This window comes from Gopherus flavomarginatus, chromosome 5, assembly GCF_025201925.1.
Source record: "Gopherus flavomarginatus isolate rGopFla2 chromosome 5, rGopFla2.mat.asm, whole genome shotgun sequence".
Classification (NCBI taxonomy): domain Eukaryota; kingdom Metazoa; phylum Chordata; order Testudines; family Testudinidae; genus Gopherus; species Gopherus flavomarginatus.
This window is the reverse complement of record NC_066621.1, coordinates 27,119,553-27,138,995: the sequence shown is the minus strand read 5'-3', so window position 1 is coordinate 27,138,995 and position 19,443 is coordinate 27,119,553.

The window sequence follows — 19,443 nt, the reverse complement described above, 5'->3', positions numbered from 1 at the left end:
CCGCGCCGAGGAAAAGGCGTGCTTCTGCCCTCGTCAGGCCAGTCAGAACTCCCGGAAGGATGCCACAAAGCCCGCATCCTCCAGCAAACTATTATTAAAGTGCCAATAGGCCAGCCCCGGCCTCTCTGCGCAGAGAGAGGCCGTCACGGTGGCAAGGTGATGATCTGAAAAGGGGGCCGGCCAAACGCTGGTGGAGTGGGCTCGTGAAAGGTGGAGACGTGACAGGTAAATACGGTCCAGCTGGGAGTTGCACAACCGATGGGCCTCCACCCGGACGAAGGTGAATGTCGAGACGTCGTCTGGGTGGTGGTCGTGCCAGACGTCAACCAGGGAGTGGCAATCAACGATCTCCTGGAGGACATCCGCGGCAGCCAGGCACTGCTTGGTCCCCGAGTGGTCTTGTTCCTCGAGGGTGGTGTTAATGTCCCCGCTCAGGACCAGGCACTCATGAGGATCCAGGGAGCCAAGAAAGGCGGATGCCTGCTGACAAAAACGCAATCTCTCCGGGCCCAATGTCGGGGCGTAAACATTGACAAGATTAACCACAAGCCCCTCCAGGCAGACCTGGAGGTACAGCAGGCGGCCTGGCACAGCCTTGGCGACCCCCAGCACCTCAAGTCGTAGGTCGGGGGAGAACAGGGTTGCTACTCCAGCCGTGCGAACCGAGAGGTGGCTAAAGTAGACCCCGTCCCCCTACTCCAGCAGCCAGCTAGCTTCAGCAGCCGGATCCGTATGGGTCTCCTGCAGGAAAACCACAGAGTACCTCCCCTCCCTGCGGAGACCCATCCTACAGCCCCAGGTGTTTAACGTGGCAAAGATGATTGGTGCCATGAGGAGGGCTGGAGGGGGAGCCTCGCCAGCAGACACACCCACGGCCTCCATCGGGCCACGCAGCAATCCGTGATCTACCCCATAAGTGAGTAAAGAGTCATGGAAGAGGAGGACCTGCTAGTAGGCCGCGGCTGCCTGCTTCCCAGTCCTCTTACCCTCCCCCATGAGGGCCCTTGCGGACCGGAGGATCTGATGGAAATCTCCCCACCGCTGGAGCGCAAGCTGAACCTTGTTATGGGAGCCACGGACGTCCTTGAGGAACTCCCGCAGCTCCTCCCTCAGCGCATGGGGGGGCGGAGTCACTGATCTAAGACTTTCCCCCAGTGGGGCTCCCGTCACAGCCCTGTGGCCCACCGAGGTGGGCAGGCAGAGGGCTGACGCAACACGGCCTGCCCCACTCCCCGGTTCAACAGGGGCTGGCGGAAGGAAAAAAGCAGCCCCTGATGGGTCGGGACAGGGAAAAATTACTAAGGCCGCTCCCTGGGGGGTTATTCCCAGAGGCAGCACTGGCAGCACGGGAGGTGGAGGGGACAAGGACGGGGCTGGCATCAGGGATAGGGCAGGGGACAGGAGTAGGAGCAGGGCAGGGATCAGGAAGAGAATTGGAGAGGGGGGCAGAAGCAGGATCCTGAGCCTCAACAGTTGGGCCACTTGAAGGTGGCCCCCCTCGGTCAGGTTCAGGGATCTGGGGAGCGGGAAGGGGACCCTCAATGACGCTAGGCTCAGCCACTATGGCTGGTGCGGCAGCCATGGCATCTGGAGACGGAAGGTTGTCAATGGGGTCTCCGCCCGGGAAGAAGGTCAGGTGCTCCACACCCAAGAGGGACACCCCATGGGAATCGAGTCCCGGCAGCTGGGCACCGGCCTTCGCCTCAATGGGCTCAGTGGCCGTCAGCGAGGTGCCACCTGCAGCCGGGCTGATGGAAGACTCCAGGGGACTGTCAGAGGCGGGAGCAGAAGCAGCAGTCAGGGGAAGGGAACACGGGGACAGGGGGACCAGGGTGAGGTCGCTCAGATCGAGGCCTGCCATCAGAGGGTCATCCTCCCCCTGCGTGACCGGTGTCAGACCCAGGGCCTCGATCTCTTTGTAAATGGAAGGGAGATCACCGTCTGCCACCCCCGGGCCCTCCCCACCAGCACCCAAAGCAACGCCCACCTCGGCGCTCGCAGGGGCTTCAGATGGTAAGGGGGTGAGAGGGGCTCCCTCGGGGGCTTAAGGGACCCTGGAGGAGGGGCGGTGTTACCTTCTGGTGCTGCCATGGTGTCCCCAGCTGGCACCACAGAACGGGAGTCGTCAGGGGACAAAGCGGAAGGCTTGTCATCAGTGCCCCCTTTCCTGCTCTTCCAGGGGGTCTCTGAATCTGAAGGATGTAACGGAGCCCGAGCCTTCTGCTTCCTCCGCTTCCCTTGCACTAAGGACCAGCCCTCCATGGCATTAGCCGGGGGCTGGCTAACAGGGGTCGGGTCGGGGGACAAGTGCAATGGCTCAGGGACTTGGGGAAGCAGTGGTAGGGTAGCAGGAATGAGGGAGGATTCTCTCTGGGGCGAGCCCTCTCCCACGCGTGGCAGTATCTCCACCACACCCTCCTCCACAGCGGTGGACTGAGGAGGAGGGGCAGCTTCAGGTGCTGGGCAGCCAGGGGCATCGGTGATGACAGGGCCAGCGCCTTGCCAGGGCTTGGGGGTCCTGGACGCTCCTCCATGCCGGGCCAAGGGGCAGTTCCCTCCAGACGTGCCCCATTGCCCAGCAGAGGTAGCACCGGGCATCCCCCGTCGAATGATGCACCCGGTAGCGGGCTCCTTGGTAGGGGTCCAGAAAGAACTCCTCGAGCTCCTTGAGCGCCTCTCCGTCATGCACAGCTGGCGGCAGTTGAAGCTGCACTTGCCGGCGGAACGAGAGGATGTGACGGAGGGCAGGGTCCTTGCAGCCCAACGGGAGAGGGCTGATGAAGGAGATAGACTGTCCCAGGGCAGAGAGGGCAGGCAGCAGGGCGGCATTGGGCAGGAAGGGAGGGACGGAGGTCAGGATCAAGCAGACCCCCAGGTCTTCCAATGGCTCCAGGGGGATGAACACGCCCCCCATCGCCAGGCCCATCTCTACTGCCTCCTGGGCGACGGCCTCCAATGCCAGGAAGAAGACCACCCACCCGTACATTTTGGAGGCCGCCATGATGGCCGTGGGCTCCACCACCCTTGCCAATGTCCGCACGTAGCTCTCCACATGGGGCGAGGTGGGCACCAGGAGGCAACGGATGCCGTGCTTCCTGGTCAACGTGCGGAAGGGGCCCCGGCCACTATAGATGGTAGTGGAAGCAGCGGTCGGAGGAGCAGTGGCAGGCGAGGGGGCCGCTGCCACCTGGGCATATGCCCTGGGGGCCGGGGGAGGGACATCCGTGGAGCTAGTGGAAGGAGCAGCGGGGAGGGATGCCGTGGCCAGTAGCGGGGCTGCGGCAGCGGAGGCAGTCTCTCTCATGGAGGGCCTGGCCTTTTTAGCGGGGCTCTTACCCTTTTTCCCACTCTGACCTTTCCCACCGGCTGCGGGGTCTCCCCCGAATCGGAAGGGGCGAGGGATGTGGCAGCAGTGGAGGTCTCCCCAGTACTCGCCGCTGCCGGTGCCTCAGCGGGGGCGGTGGCAGGTGGACCGGCAGCGGTGGTCGAGGTAGAGGCTTGGGGAATGGACACTGGGGCAGGTGGAGGAGGGGCGGTGGGAGCATTGCGAGGGGTCTCCCCCGCTGCGTCCCCCACCATAATGAGAGCAGGGAGTGGGACAAACAGCGAGGAGAGGGGGAGAGAGGAGGCGACCACCCCTCCCCGCTAGGCTGCAGGCAGGGGAAGAGGGTGCCAGAAAGAGAAGGCTAAAGGGGCATGGGGAGCAACCAAGGACCTAGGGGCGGGAGGGTGTCAGTCACTGACTCAGAGAGGAATTCCAGCTCCTCTAGCTGCACTAGGGAATCGGGGGGGATAACGGCATAGGGGGGTGTAGTGAACAAGGGCAAACTCAAATGGGGGAAGGGCACAAGCACATGGTAGGGGGCATGGGTGCACGAGGGGAGGGGCTAATCAGGGCTGGGGGATCACAGGGTAGAGGGGGAAAGATCGAGCTAGGAACAGGGCAGAGGGACCAAGGGGCTAGTTGCAGGGCTGGGACAGGACAATCAGGGCTGTTGAGGGAAATGGGTGGGGCAGATAAATGTGGCAAAGGGAAGGGGGTCAGCCCAAAGGGGTGGGGGGATGTGCACTCACGGGAACTTGTGCAAAAAGTCAATGGTTGGCTGCTGCTGCTGCTGCAGGCCCAAATGGTAGAAGTGGGCTTGGCAAGCCAGGTGAGCAGCTCAGTCCCAGAGGCAGGAGGTCGAGGTAGATAGAAAACAGCCAGCAGGGGTGGTGGAGGGGGGCAACAATGGTGGTGGGGGAGAAGGGGGACACGAATGGACTGGGGGCAGGCTCCCTGCCACACCCCCAGTGTCCACACAAACACAGTCCAGACCCCCACCACAAGAGCACAGTTCGTAAAATACTCAGTCCTTAAGTGCCCCCTCCATGGTGGTCTTCGGAGCCTCTACGTGGTCCTCCAGCAGCAGGTGGTCCTCTCCTTCTCCTTCTCCTCCTCCTCGGGGCTCCAGCAGCTCCCCAGTAGCAAACACAGCAGCTCCAGGTCGTGGTCTGCTGGCCAGGCAGCAGGGACCCTGCTCCGAAGATGGTGGTGGTGGTGATGGTGGCGTCTTCAATAACAAGGGCTGGAGCTGGGGCCCCTCACTCCCCTTCTCTGGGAAGCAGGCCAGCAGCCCCCCCCCCACTCAAGGGGCTGTAGGTGGAGTAACAGCAGCAACCGAGGGGGGTGAGATCCACTACCCAGCCATCATGCAGGTAGCAGAGAAAGGGGGTGGGTGTTGGTGTCTAGCCCAGCCAGGGGAGCAGCTGGAGCAGTAATAGCAGCAGAAGCAGCGAGGGTCCAGTCCTCTCCCTTCCTCCCTCTACAGCAGAGGAATCAAAGGGAGATACACTACTGGCCACTGAAGAAGCAGGTGTCTGTTCCCTGAGTGACCAGAGCAGGGGCTGCACTAGAGTAATCAGGATCCTGCTAGAACCAATTAAGGCAGACGAGCTGATTAGAACACCTGCAGCCAATCAAGGCAGGCTAAACAGGGCACCTGGGTTTAAAAAGGAGCTCACTCCAGCCAGGTGGGGAGGAGCTAGAGGAGAGGAAGTGCGTGTGAGGAGCTGGGAGCAAGAGGCACAAGGAGCTGAGAGTGAGAGGGTGTGCTGCTGGAGGACTAAGGAGTACAAGCGTTGTCAGACACCAGGAGGAAGATCTTGTGGTGAGGATAAAGAAGGTGTTTGGAGGAGGCCATGGGGAAGTAGCCCAGGGAGGTGTAGCTGTCATGCAGCTGTTACAGGAGGCACTATAGACTCTGCAATCCACAGGGCCCTGGGCTGGAACCCGGTGTAGAGGGCGGGCCGGGTTCCCCCCAAACCTCCCAACTCCTGATCAGACACAGGAGGAATTGACTCAGACTGTGGGGAAGATCACTGAGGTGAGCAAATCTGCCAATAAGTGCAGGACCCACCACGGTAGAGGAGGGACTTTGTCACAACGGGTGTCAGGAGTGGGAGTTTGGTGTGCACAGCGCGGCAGAAGAAGGAGGGTGATTTAAAAAAAAAAAGAGAGGGTTGTTTTTTTTTTTTTCTCACCACAATGGATAACCTAGTATGGGCATTGATACAAGCTATGGTGGCCCAGCAGGAGGCTACCCATGTCCAGGCAGCTGCCCAACAGGAGGCAATGCAGCTGCAACAAGAGACTAATCGCCTGCTGATGGACCACGCTTCTCAAGACGGAGCTATGTTGTGGGAACTGGTAAACCAGGTAAAGACCCTTGCAGAGCTGAACCGCAGCCATGTTGGGACGCAGATCATATGGGCCAGCCATTGGCTGCAGAAAATGGCGCAGGAGGAGGATGTAGAGGCATACCTTCTGGTCTTTGAGAGGACAGCCCTACGGGAGGCCTGGCCTCGAGATCACTGGTCTGGCATCCTTGCCCCATTCCTGTGTGGGGAGACCCAGAAGGCCTACTATGATCTGCCGGAAAAGGCTGCAGCAGACTACCCCCAGCTGAAAGCAGAGATCCTGGCCAGATCTGGGGTAATGACCGCAGTGCGAGCCCAGCCGTATCACGAGTGGAGGTACCAGGAAAACAAAACCTCATCCTTCTCGCATGAAAGTGGTTGCGAACGGAATCCCGGAGTCCGGAAGAGATACTAGAGGTTGTGGTCATCGATCGATACATGAGGGGGCTACCGCCAGACCTTCGTACTTGGGTAAGCCAGAATGAACCCTCCACCTATGATGAGGTTGTCGCACTGGTAGAGAGGCAAAGGACAGCAAGGGAGCTGATCCGACCTGTTAAGGAAGAGGCACCTCGGGTTAAACTAGCAGCACCAAGCCCTAGAGCTCGGGTGACTGGGCAACTAGGGGATCACAGGTGGAAAAAGAGAGGGGCTGAAGGCCCATCAGAAGCCACAAAGAGTCAGAGCACTGAGGGAGAAGAGGATCGTGATGTTAGACTGCCCAAACAAAGAGACTGGGGAATGCCTAAGGCCCCATACAGATGTTCTGCCTGCAGGCAGTGGTGACATATAGCTGCACAGTGTCCCAATGCTGAGGAGCCTATGCAGTGTAACCTGGGGAACTGGGCAGACCTATGCTCCCTAATCCACCTTGTGGGGGTATCACTAACCCCACATATGTACACCAGACCAGTAAAGCTAAATGGGGTAGAGACCACAGCACTGGTTGATTCGGAGAGTGCTATCACGTTTGTCTCGGGGAAGCTTGTGGAGTGTAGTCAGCTCCTGCTGGCTAAGCGTACGGGGATAACATGTGTCCATGGGACAGTTGTTTATTACTCCACCATCCCAGTAAAAATTGAGATTCAGGGAAACACTACTGAGGTAGCAGGGGTAGTCCCTAAACTCCCATACCCAGTACTCATAGGGAGGGACTTCCCAGGGTTTGGAGACTTACTCCCAGTAAGAGGATTGGAGAAAGAGGGGAACCTTGAAGTTAGTGAGGCATCCACAGTAGACTGTCAACCCCCAGTCTTCTCTGAAATATCCTCAGATTTATTTTCCATTCCCAGACAGGGTAGAAAGTCGAAAAGGGAAAGGAGGGCAGCTAAGGCCTTGGGAACCTGAATACTGGCCCAAAGCCAGAGGGTCACTCTCATAGGTAGGCGGACCCGAGCAGCTGAAAAGAAGGCCACCCAGGAGAAGAAGCACCTGAGTCTGACCCCCACCCTAACGTTCCGAACCAGTAGAGGCAATAGAGACTGGGCTCCTAGATCTTGGGCAGATTAGCCCTGGAAGAGGAAATTTTGGACGGGACCAGGCTGAAGACCCAAGGTACAACAACATTAGAAAGGAGGTGACTGAAATAGATGGGGTCCCCGTGGAAGGGAAAACCCAGGGACCAGGACGCTACTTCATAATGAAGAAGAATCTCTTATACTGGGTTGCACCAGTACAGGAGCAGAAGGTACAGCAGATCTTAGTACCTCAAAAACACCAGAACGCTGTATTAAGTCTTGCGCATAGTCATCTTTTGGGGGGGCATTTGTGGGTAGAGAAGACCCTGGCACGAGTCCTGCGACGGTTCTTCTGGCCCGGAGTACATGAAGAAGTGCGGAGGTACTGTGCGTCCTGCCCAGAGTGTCAGCTGCACAGTCCCCGTCCCCAGCTGAGGGCACCTTTAGTACCTCTTCCCATCATAGAGGTCCCCTTTGAACGAATAGCCTTGGACCTAGTGGGACCCCTGGAGAAGACGGCTTGAGGTCACCAATATATACTTGTTGTTTTGGACTATGCTACTCGCTACCCAGAAGCTGTCGCCCTGCGGAACATGGCCTCTAAAACGATAGCCAAAGAGCTGAGTGGGGATCTTTTGCCTGAGTGGGGCAAAGGAGATATTAACAAACCAAGGAACCCCATTTATGTCAAAGCTAATGAAGGACCTCTGTACGCTGCTCCATATACATACCCTGAGAACTTCAGTTTACCATCCGCAGACCGATGGTTTGGTAGAAAGGTTTAACCGAACCCTCAAGGCTATGATAAGGGAGGTGGTAAGTCAGGACAGGAAGGATTGCGACACCTTACTGCCCTAACTTATGTTTGCTGTCCGGGAGGTACCTCAGGCCTCAACTGGGTTTTCCCTATTCGAGTTATTATACGGACGTCACCCCCATGGCATACTAGATATTGCCGAAGAGATTTGGGAAAAGGAACCCAATGAGGGAAGAAATATAATAGAACATGTAATACAGATGCGGCACCGGATAGCCCGTGTCACCCCTATTGTACGGGAACATTTGGAAAAGGCAGGAGGCCCAGAGAACCTATTACAATTATCAGGCAAAAGTCCGACAGTTCCAACCAGGGGATCGGGTGATGGTGTTGGTACCCACGGCAGAATGCAAGCTTCTGGCCCAATGGCAGGGGCCCTATGAGGTGGTTGAACCTGTGGGGGAAGTAACCTACAAGGTGCGGCAGCCAGGACACTGAAAACAACAACAGATTTATCACATCAACCTTCTGAAACCCTGGCATGCACAAGAGGCATGCATAACTGTCCAAAAAGACCTAACCCAGGAAAACAAGCCTTCCAAACAGGTGAGAGTGCCTCCCGATTTAACACCAGACCAGAAGAATGAGGTGTCTGAGATGATCTTCCGGAACCAAGATGTGTTCTCGACAAAACCAGATCGAACAACTGAGACATATCACCACATTGTCACGAACCCTGGGGCCAGAATAACAATGAGGCCCTATTGGGTGCCAGCGGCCAAAAGGGAGGAAATAAAAGCAGAAGTGAAAAAAATGCTGGAGTTGGGGATCATCGAAGAATCCCACAGTCAGTGGTCCACCCCAATCATGCTAGTGCCCAAACCTGATGGCACTGCAAGGTTTTGCAACGACTTCCGGCGACTAAGCAAAGTATCTCAGTTCACGTACCCCATACCTTGCATAGATGAGCTAGTGGATTGTCTGGGTAATGCCCGGTACTTGACTACCCTAGACTTGACAAAGGGGTACTGGCAGATTCCCCTTGCGGAAGATGCAAAGGAAAAGACTGCGTTCTCTACACCAGAGGGTCTTTTTCAATATACTGTCCTCCCTTTTGGACTACATGGGGCCCCAGCTACTTTCCAGCACCTCATGGACAAGCTATTACGCCTGCATAACAGTTATGCTGCTGCCTACTTGGACAACATGGTCATTCATACCCCAGACTGGGAAACCCACCTACAGAAGGTGGAGGCAGTTCTTGATACCTTCAGGCGAGCTATCCTTACAGCAAACCCTGCCAAGTGCGCTGTAGGGTTTACAGAGGCCAAATATCTTGGCTACATTGTGGGAAAAGGTCTGGTAAAACTCCAAGTGAACAAGTTGGAGGCCATCCAAAATTGGCCCCGACCATGTTGCAAGAAACAAGTTTGGGCATTCCTAGGTGTAGTGGGATATTATCGACAATTTATCCCCCACTTTGCCACAAGGGAAAGCCCCCTGACTGACCTAGTGAAAGCCCGTGGACCTGATCTGGTGAGATGGTCTGACGCAGCAGAGGAAGCATTCACAGACCTACGGACTATCCTCTGCAGTAACCCTGTACTGATAGCCCCTGATTTTACCAAGGAATTTATCCTGCAGACAGATGCATCAGAAGTAGGGTTGGGGGCCATTCTATCACAGATGATCGAGGAGGAGGAATACCCAATTCTCTACCTCAGTAGGAAACTCTTTCCAAGGGAACAAAAATATGCAGCGGTGGAGAGAGAGTGCCTCGCCGTAAAATGGGCCATGGAAGCATTCTGCTACTACTTGCTCGGGCTCAGATTTGTCCTCATGACCGAGCATGCCCCTCTTCAATGGATGCAGCGGAACAAGGAGAAGAACACAAGGGTGACCAGGTGGTTCTTATCCCTCCAACCTTTCCAGTTCCATGTGCAACACAGAGCAGGGAGCCGTCACGGTAATGCCGATGGCTTGTCACGTGTGCACTGTCTGGCATCCCAAGCTGCCCAACCCCTTGGTGTTGAGCAGGGGGGAGGGATATGTGACAGACCCAGGCCAGTTGGGTACAAGAGTCTAGTAGAGGGCAAATATACTGGTCACTGGCTGAGTAGTTTTCTGTTCCCTGAGTGACCAGAGCAGGGGCTGTACTAGAGTAATCAGGATCCTGCTAGAACCAATTCAGGCAGACAAGCTGATTAGACCACCTCCAGCCAATCAAGGCAGGCTACTCAGGGCATCTGGGTTTAAAAAGGACCTCACTCCAGTCAGGGAGTGGGGAGCCAGAGGAGAGGAAGTGTGTGTAAGGAGCTGGGAGCAAGAGGCACAAGGAGCTAAGAGTGAGAGGGTGTGCTGCTGGAGGACTAAGGAGTACAAGCGTTATCAGACACCAGGAGGAAGATCTTGTGGTGAGGATAAAGAAGGTGTTTGGAGGAGGCCATGGGGAAGTAGCCCAGGGAGGTGTAGCTGTCATGCAGCTGTTACAGGCGGTACTATAGACAGCTGCAATCCACAGGGCCCTGGGCTGGAACCTGGAGTAGAGGGCGGGCCCGGGTTCCCCCCAAACCTCCCAACTCCTGATCAGACACAGGAGGAATTGACCCAGACTGTGGGGAAGATCACTGAGGTGAGCAAATCTGCCAATAAGCGCAGGACCCACCAAGGTAGAGGAGGAACTTTGTCACAACAGCTACAGGGTTCCTTTGCCTGCCATGACTCAACATCAGCCCTTCTTTCCCTGCTCTTTTGTCACTGTGCTAGTGCATGTTCCAGGAAGAGGAGGGCTATGACCAGGCCTGTACATTCTGCATGCTACCAAGGCCAGTCATCTATGTATTCGTTATGGCCTCCACATCATTCTCATGCTGGTAGAGTGGTTGTGAGTAGCCCAGATGGGGAGCTACAACAGCAAAGCATTGTGAGGTACTCAAGGTGATGGGAAAGACCCTCACTCATCTGGACTGCACCCTGAAATGTGACAGCCAGACAGATATGGATGTCTGTGAGGACCATTCCTAGCAGTGCCATTCCTTTCTGTCTTATGCCCACAGTGAAAGCATATGAGCAGCTTAACAGTTAAATTTTTATCACTGAGAATAATTAACCATTGGAAAAACCAGGGGTCATGCTAGATTCTCCATCACTGACAATTTTTAAATCAAGATTGGATGTTTTGCTATAAGATCTGCTGTAGGAATTATTCTGAGAACGCTCTATGCTTATGTTATAATGGTGCTCAGACTAGATGGCCTTGGAATCTATAACACACTGCTTTTAGAAAGAGCTAAAACATTATATCAGTCCTGGCCTTGGATAAAGGTGAGAGATTCAATGTGACCCCCAAGCTTAGCCACAGAAGCAAATAAAAGCTACTGAATATGGAAACTGATGACGACTCCAAAAAAGTCCATGGAAAAATTTCATGGAAAAATTCTGACATTTTTGGGAGGAGTAGTAAATACGCTGGAGGGTAGGGATATGATACAGAGGGACCTAGAGAAATTAGAGGATTGGGCCAAAAGAAACCTGATGAGGTTCAACAAGGACAACTGCAGAGTCCTGCACTTAGGACGGAAGAATCCCACACACTGCTACAGACTAGGGACCGAATGGCTAGGCAGCACTTCTGCAGAAAATGACTTAGGGGTTACAGTGAACGAGAAGCTGGATATGAGTCAACAACGTGCCCTTGTTGCCAAGAAGGCTAATGGCATTTTGGGCTGTATAAGTAGAGGCATTGCCAGCAGATCGAGGGACCTGATCATTCCCTTCTATTCAACATTGGTGAGACCTCATCTGGAGTACTGTGTCTAGTTTTGGGCCCCACACTACAAGAAAGATGTGGACAAATTGGAAAGAGTCCAGCGGAGGGCAACAAAAATGATTAGGGGGCTGGAGCACGTGACTTATGAGGAGAGGCTGAGGGAACTGGGATTGTTTAGTCTGCAGAAGAGAAGAATGAGGGGGCATTTGATAGCTGCTTTCAAGTACCTGAAAATGGGTTCCAAAGAGAATGGATCTAGACTGTTGTCAGTGGTACCTGATGACAGAACAAGGAGTAATGGTCTCAAGTTGCAGTGGGGGAGGTTTAGGTTAGATAACTAGGAGGGTGGTAAAGCACTGGAATGGGTTACCTAGGGACGTGGTGGAATCTCCTTTCTTAGAGGTTTTTAAGGTCAAGCTTGACAAAGCCCTGGCTGAGATGATTTAGTTGGTAATTGGTCCTGCTCTGAGCAGGGGATTGGACTAGATGACCTTCTGAGATCCCTTCCAACCCTGATATTCTATGATTCTAAGTTTGTTTTCATTCCAAATCAAAACAAAACCAAAAAATGTTTGAAATTTGCTGCAAAACAAAATTTTCATCAAATAAATAAATAATAATTTCAGGTAAATAAAATCATTCCCATTTGATAAAATTGAAATGTTTTGTTACCAATTTGACTTTTTAAAATTTTATATTACAATTTATAAAATAAGACGTTTAAAAATGAAAAGTCATTTTGAAACAAAAACATCAAAACATTTTGGTCTGTTTCAACCTTAATGCAATGATTTTTATTAAATTTTAATTCAAAATTAAATTTAATCAAAATTGACATGTTCCTGTGGAAAGATTTAATTTCCAAGATATCGGGTTCTCCGATCGTAAAACTTGGTGTGGGAAATGTTTCAACCAGGTCTGCTCAGAAACACAATGAAAAAATCAGTGAAAATGCAGAGTGATGCTGTGCTGCAATGTGGACACTTAGGCCAGGATTATCAGATGGCGTAAGCACCCACCACGGGACAGTTTTCAAAAGAACCCGCAACAGCTCCTCCTGAGAACAATTGTGGGTGCCTGGCACTCTTGAAAATATGATTGAGCGCTATGGAAAATCTAGCTCTAAAGTTAGCTTGATGAGTAGAGTCATGGGTTTTGTCCACCAAGTCGAGCAGGACATTCACAACCAAATTTTAAAGGAGTCTGCTGTGGAATTTGATAAAGATAGTGTGCTACAGCCACTCACAGGTCTAACCATTAAATTAATAAATAAATAAACCCTTATGTCATTCAGACACTATTTCTGCTCTGCATTGCCAAACAATGTCCATTCACAAAGCCCAGCATCTCAAGTTTAGATGCTGTGATTGTTGCTGTTGGCACAAGTATCTTAAGGAAAGTGTGTTTTAGGGCTTAGCTACGTACAGACTTGCACCAAAATTACTCAGTCAGTTTTGATTCACTTCTTGAGTTATTTCCATAAAAGAACCCCCCAACAACATATACTAAATTGGTTGTTGTTAAAGGATTAATAAATTCCAAGGCCAGATGGGACTATTTGTGATCATCTGGTTTGAACTCCTTTATTATTCAGTCATTGAATTTTTCCCCAGAATAATTCCTAGAGCACATCTTTTAGAAAAATATCCAATCTTGATTTAAAAATTGTCAGTGATGGAGATTCTATCATAACCCTTGGTAAATTGTTCCAATGGTGCAAACTGGATCCAGACTGCTGGCACTTAACATTAAAAAGGTTGCAGAGCAGTTTTTAAACTAGGAGATGGGGGGGAAAGCCGATTGCTGCAGCGGAGCACGTGGATCGGACAGAGACATCTCTTAGAGGAGAGTCTATTGATAGAGATTTTCTAGGTTTTAGTCAGGAGGAGAGGATGAAAGAGGATAAAGTATGAGTCAGATTAGATGAGAAACATTCATATAAAAAAGAATCTGACACATCAGAAAAGGGCAGACAAATAAACAGTGACTAGTTTTTAAAGTGCTTGTACACAAATGCTAGAAGTCTAAATAATAAGATGGGTGAACTAGAATGCCTCATATTAAAGGAGGATATTGATACAATAGGCATCACATAAACCTGGTGGACCGAGGACAATCAGTGGGACACAATCATTCTGTGATACAAAATATATCAGAAGGACAGAACAGGTCATGCTGGGGAGAGACGGGGGGTGGCACTATATGTGAAAGAAAATGTAGAATCAAATGAAATAAAAATCTTAAATAAATCCACATTATGGATAGTAATTCCATGTTCTAATATGAATATAACAGTAGGGATCTATTATTGACCACCTGACCAGGACAGCGATAGTGATGATGAAATGCTAAGGGAGATTAGAGAGGCTATCAAAATAAAGAACTCAATAATAGTGAGGGATTTCAATTATCCCCATATTGACTGGGTACATGTCACCTCAGGACAAAATGCAGAGACAAAATTTCTCAATACTTTAAATGACTGCTTCATGGAGCAGCTGGTACAGGAACCCACAAGTGGAGCGCACGATCTGGTCCAAGATGTAACGCTAACAGGACCACTTGGAAATAGTGACTATAATATAATAACTTTTAACATTCCTGTGGTGGGAAGAACACCTGAACAGCCCAACACTGTGGCATTTAATTTCAGAAAGGGGAACTATGCAAAAATGAGGAGGTTAGTTAAATAGAAATTAAGGAATACAGTAACTAGAGTGAAATCCCTGCAAGCTGCATGGACACTTTTCAGAGACACCATAATAGAGGCCCAACTTAAATATATACCCCCCAAAACAGTAAAAGAACTAAAAAAGACCAACCATGGCTTAACAACCATGTAAAACAAGAAGTGAGAGATAAAGAGACTTCCTTTAAAAAGTGGAAGTCAAATCCTAATGAGGTAAATAGAAAGGAGCATAAACACTGCCAAATTAAGTGTAAAAATGTAATAAGAAAAGGCAAAAAGGAGTTTGAAGAACAGGTAGCCAAAAACTCAAAAGGTAATAACAAAATGTTTTTTAAGTACATCAGAAGCAGGAAGCCTGCTAAACAACCAGTGGGGCCCCTGGACGATTGAGATACAAAAGGAGCACTTAAAGATGATAAAGTCATTGTGGAGAAACTAAATGAATTCTTTGCTTCAGTCTTCATGACTGAGAATGTTAGGGAGATTCCCAAACCTGAGCCTTTCTTTGTAGGTGACAAATCTGAGGAATTGTCATAGATTGAAGTGTCACTAGAGGAGGTTTTGGAATTAATTGATAAACCTAACAGTAACAAGTCACCGGGACCAAATGGCATTCACCGAAAAGTTCTGAAAGAACTCAAATGTGAAATTGCTGAACTATTAACTAGGGTTTGTAACCTGTCCTTTAAATCAGCTTCTGTACCCAATGACTGGAAGACAGCTAACATAATGCCAATATTTAAAAAGGGCTCTGGAGGTGATCCCAGCAATTACAGACTGTAAGTCTAATGTCAGCACTAGGGAAATTAGTTGAAACAATTGTAAAGAATAAAATTGTCAGACACATAGAAGAACATAAATTGTTGGGCAAAAGTCAACATGGTTTCTGTAAAGGGAAATCATGTCTTACTAATCTATTAGAGTTCTTTGAAGGGGTCAACAAACATGTGGACAAGGAGGATCCAGTGGACATAGTATACTTAGATTTTCAGAAAGCCTTTGACAAAGTCCCTCACCAAAGGCTATTGCGTAAATTAAGTTGTTATGGGATAAGAGGGAAAGGCCTTTCATGGATTGAGAACTGGTTAAAAGACAGGAAACAAAGGGTAGGAATAAATGGTAAATTTTCAGAATGGAGAGGGGTAACCAGTGGTGTTCCCCAAAAGTCAGTCCTAGGACCAATCCTATTCAACTTATTCATAAATGATCTGGAGAAAGGGGTAAAAAGTGAGGTGGCAAAGTTTGCAGATGATACTAAACTGCTCAAGGTAGTTAAAACCAAAGCAGACTGTGAAGAACTTCAAAAAGATCTCACAAAACTAAGTGATAGGGCAACAAAATGGCAAATGAAATTTAATGTGGATAAATGTAAAGTAATGCACATTTGAAAAAATAACCCCAACCTTACATACTATATGATGGGGGCTAATTTAGCTACAGCTAATCAGGAAAGAGATCTTGAAGTCATAGTGGATAGTTCTTTGAAGACATCCAAGCAGTGTGCAGTGGCAGTCAAAAAGCAAACAGGATGTTAGGAATAATTAAAAAAGGGATAGAGGATAAGATGGAGAATATCTTATTGCCCTTATATAAATCCATTGTATGCCCACACCTTGAATACTGCATACAGATGTGGTATCTTCATCTCAAAAAAAGATATACTGGCATTAGAAAAGGTTAAGAGAAGGGCAACTAAAATGATTAAGGGTTTGGAACAGGACCCATATGAGGAGAGATTAAAGAGGCTAGGACTTTTCAGCTTGGAAAAGAGGAGAGTAAGGTGGGATATGATAGAGGTATATAAAATCATGAGTGGTGTTGAGAAAGTGAATAAGGAAAAGTTATTTACTTGTTCCCATAATACAGGGATCGGCAACCTTTCAGAAGTAGTGTGCCGAATCTTCATGTATTCACTCTAATTTAAAGTTTCGCGTGCTGGTAATACATTTTAACTCTTTTAGAAAGTCTCTTTCTATAAGTCTATTATATATAACTAAACTACTGTTGTATGTAAAGAAAATAAGGTTTTTAAAATGTTTAAGAAGCTTTATTTAAAATTAAATTAAAATGCAGAGCCCCCCGGACTGGTGGCCAGGGCCTGGGTAGTGTGAGTGCCACTGAAAATCAGCTCGCATGCCTCCTTTGGCACCCGTGCCATAGGTTGCCTACCCCTGCCATAATATAAGAACTAGGGGCCACCAAATGAAATTAATGGTCAGCAGGTTTAAAACAAATAAAAGGAAGTTCTTCTTCATACAGTGCACAGTCATCCTGTGGAACTCCTTTCCTGAGGAGATTATGAAGTCTAGAACTATAATAGGGTTTAAAAGAGAACTAGATAAAGTCATGGAGGTTAAGTCAATTAATGGCTATTAGCCAGGATGGGTAAGGAATGGTGTCCCTAGCCTCTGTTTGCCAGAGCGTGGAGATGGATGGCAGGAGAGAGATCACCTGATCATTACCTGTTAGGTTCACTCCCTCTGGGGCACCTGGCATTGGCCACTGTCGATAGACAGGATACTGGGCTGGATGGACCTTTGGTCTGACCCAGTATGGCCGTTCTTATGTTCTTATGTTAATTATTCCCACTGTTAAAAATATACACCTTATTTCCCATCTGAATTTGCTTATGTGACTCTCTGTACCTTGGTTGAACACCCTACATCTAAATTTGTAAGAGTATTGAAAGTGTTAAGATCAGCTTAGAATGCATTTTGCTTGTATTTCATTTGACTAAATCTGACTTCTTGTGCTTTGACTTATAATCACTAAAAATGTATCTTTATAGTTAATAAATCTGTTTGTTTATTTTACCTGAAGCAGTGCATTTGGTTTGAAGCATGTCAGAGACTCCCCTTGGGATAACAAGCCTGGTACATATCAATTTCGTTGTTAAATTGATGAACTCATATAAGCTTGCAGCATCCAGTGGGCGTAACTGGACACTGCAAGATGGAGGTTCCTAGGGTTGTGTCTGGGACTGGAGATATTGCCTAGTTTCATTCGGTGGGAGCAGCTTTCATTCCAGAGGCTGTACGTGAACAGCCCAGGAGTGGGGGTTCTCACAACAGAGCAGGATAAAGCTGGCTTCCAGGGATTGGAGTGACCTAGCAGACACTGGTCCAGACAACACCAGAGGGGAACATCACAGCTTAGTTCAGCATTCCTGACCATCTTGGCTAATAGCCATTGATGGACCTATCCTCCAGGAACTTATCTAATTCTTTTTTGAACCCACTTATACTTTTGGCCTGCACAACAACCATAATCTGTGCATTTGAATCCTTCATGTGTTGATCCATCATAGGGGTGCATGGTCCATAAAAAGACAAAAAGTGCACCCACTGGAGCAACATCTAAGTCCCCTGGGCTGCTTCCTACTCTGTCTTCATCAGTGATGGTCCATGGTTCCCCCAGGTCATTGGGGTCCTCAGGCAGTGCAGATCCTGATGGTGCAGCCTCCTCTCTGGGTTCATCAGGCAGCCTGGAGCCTGTCTGGGGCTCTGCATGCCTTGGCTTTGGAGTCGGGGCCTGTAGCAGCTCCCTGGAGAGAGCCTGCTGTCTGCATCTTCTCCCTTCATCAGCCTGCCCAGACTAAGCTGGGCTGCTTCCTTTTATGTCTTGTCTCCAGGCTGAGCATGCCTAGCAGAGGTGGCTTCCTCGGCCTGCAATGCACAGTTAACCCTTCCAGAGCCAGGATGGTGTAGGTACATCCTGTCACTGGGGGTGAGAGAAAAGAAACTCAGTTTCCTTAGTTGATACATAGTATTATTTTTCTGCCCCTTCACGGGCAGGCGTACACGTGGTCGGTGTATGCCATATTGTGGTGTATGCCAGCTGGTTTGATGATGGTATAATTGATTGGCAGAGCAACTCTGCCAGGTGCAGATGAGTAAAGGAAGTCCAAGAGCTTATGTTGTGTGCCTTGGATCTCCTCTAGGGGGCTGTGAAGTGCCCCTGCCACTCTACATAAGAAGTCCTGAAATTGTCAGAAGTCATCTGGCGGCAAAAGGGATGCTTAAGCCACTGCTGCATCCAGTGAAGAAAGTAGAAATCTCTCCTGTTCCAGCAGTACTGTTGGAACCGGGCTGAGGGTCTGCTCTTCCAGCATCAACTCCAACTGTCTACTTGAAGGACCTCGAGATGGAAAGACAGGCAAGGTTTCCCTTGCAGACCAGGTGGGTTCTGAGTGCGGGTATTGGGACCAAGGTATGTCCGATCCAGAGGATGTTGTGGTAGGCCTCATGACGGTCGCACTGGAGGATATTGCCACAACATAAATGGTCTTCTAGACTACTCATACTGGTGGTAGGGGATGGATGGTTCTTTCCTATCATCCTACTCCTCCAAAGATGAAAACTCAGGCCCTGGTTCCATCGGCAGTAAGGCAGATCCAGCAGAAGTGTGTAGACCATTGCAGCAGGAGGCAAGTATTGTCTTGAGAGGGAAAAATAGTCTCCCTAGAAATGGAAGATCCCAGCAAGTGTGGAGATCTCAGTTCTTCTAAGGCAAACATGTCCTGGGACTCAGGCGCTTTTCCCGATCTTCCTAGTGCTAAGAGTACCCTCTCCTTACCTGGTACTGGTGTCAGAGTGATGGACTTCCCTGAAGCGAGCAGGTCTCACACTTCATGGGGCACCGATGTCAATAGATTCTGTGGTTTGATACTCAGTACCGTCAGATCTGTCTACTTGTGAGACTTCTTCTCAGGTTTGTGTGCTTTAGAGCACGTCCCTCTTCATGACTGGAACTCATGGAAGAAGCTTCCCCTTTCTTCAGTTTGGAGGAAGACTGAACGCCATGTTTATGGGCATGTTTCCTTACCTCCTGAATGGGCCCTGGCATGGGGTCCACAGTGGTCGTTTCACTGATGCCTGATCCAGTCTCAGTAGCTGGAGGTGCGCTCAAGGCTGTTTCAGGCTGATGTACTTGGGGGATTCCCCGGACTGGGTCTGAATGAAGCCTCGTGTTGACTTCCATGAGGCGTTTCTGGAGGTGGAGAGCCTGGCCTTCTCAGGTACAGCTGGGGAAGGACTGGCAGATATTGCACTTGGATGTGATGTGGGCTTCTCCCAAGCAGTAGAAGCAGCTT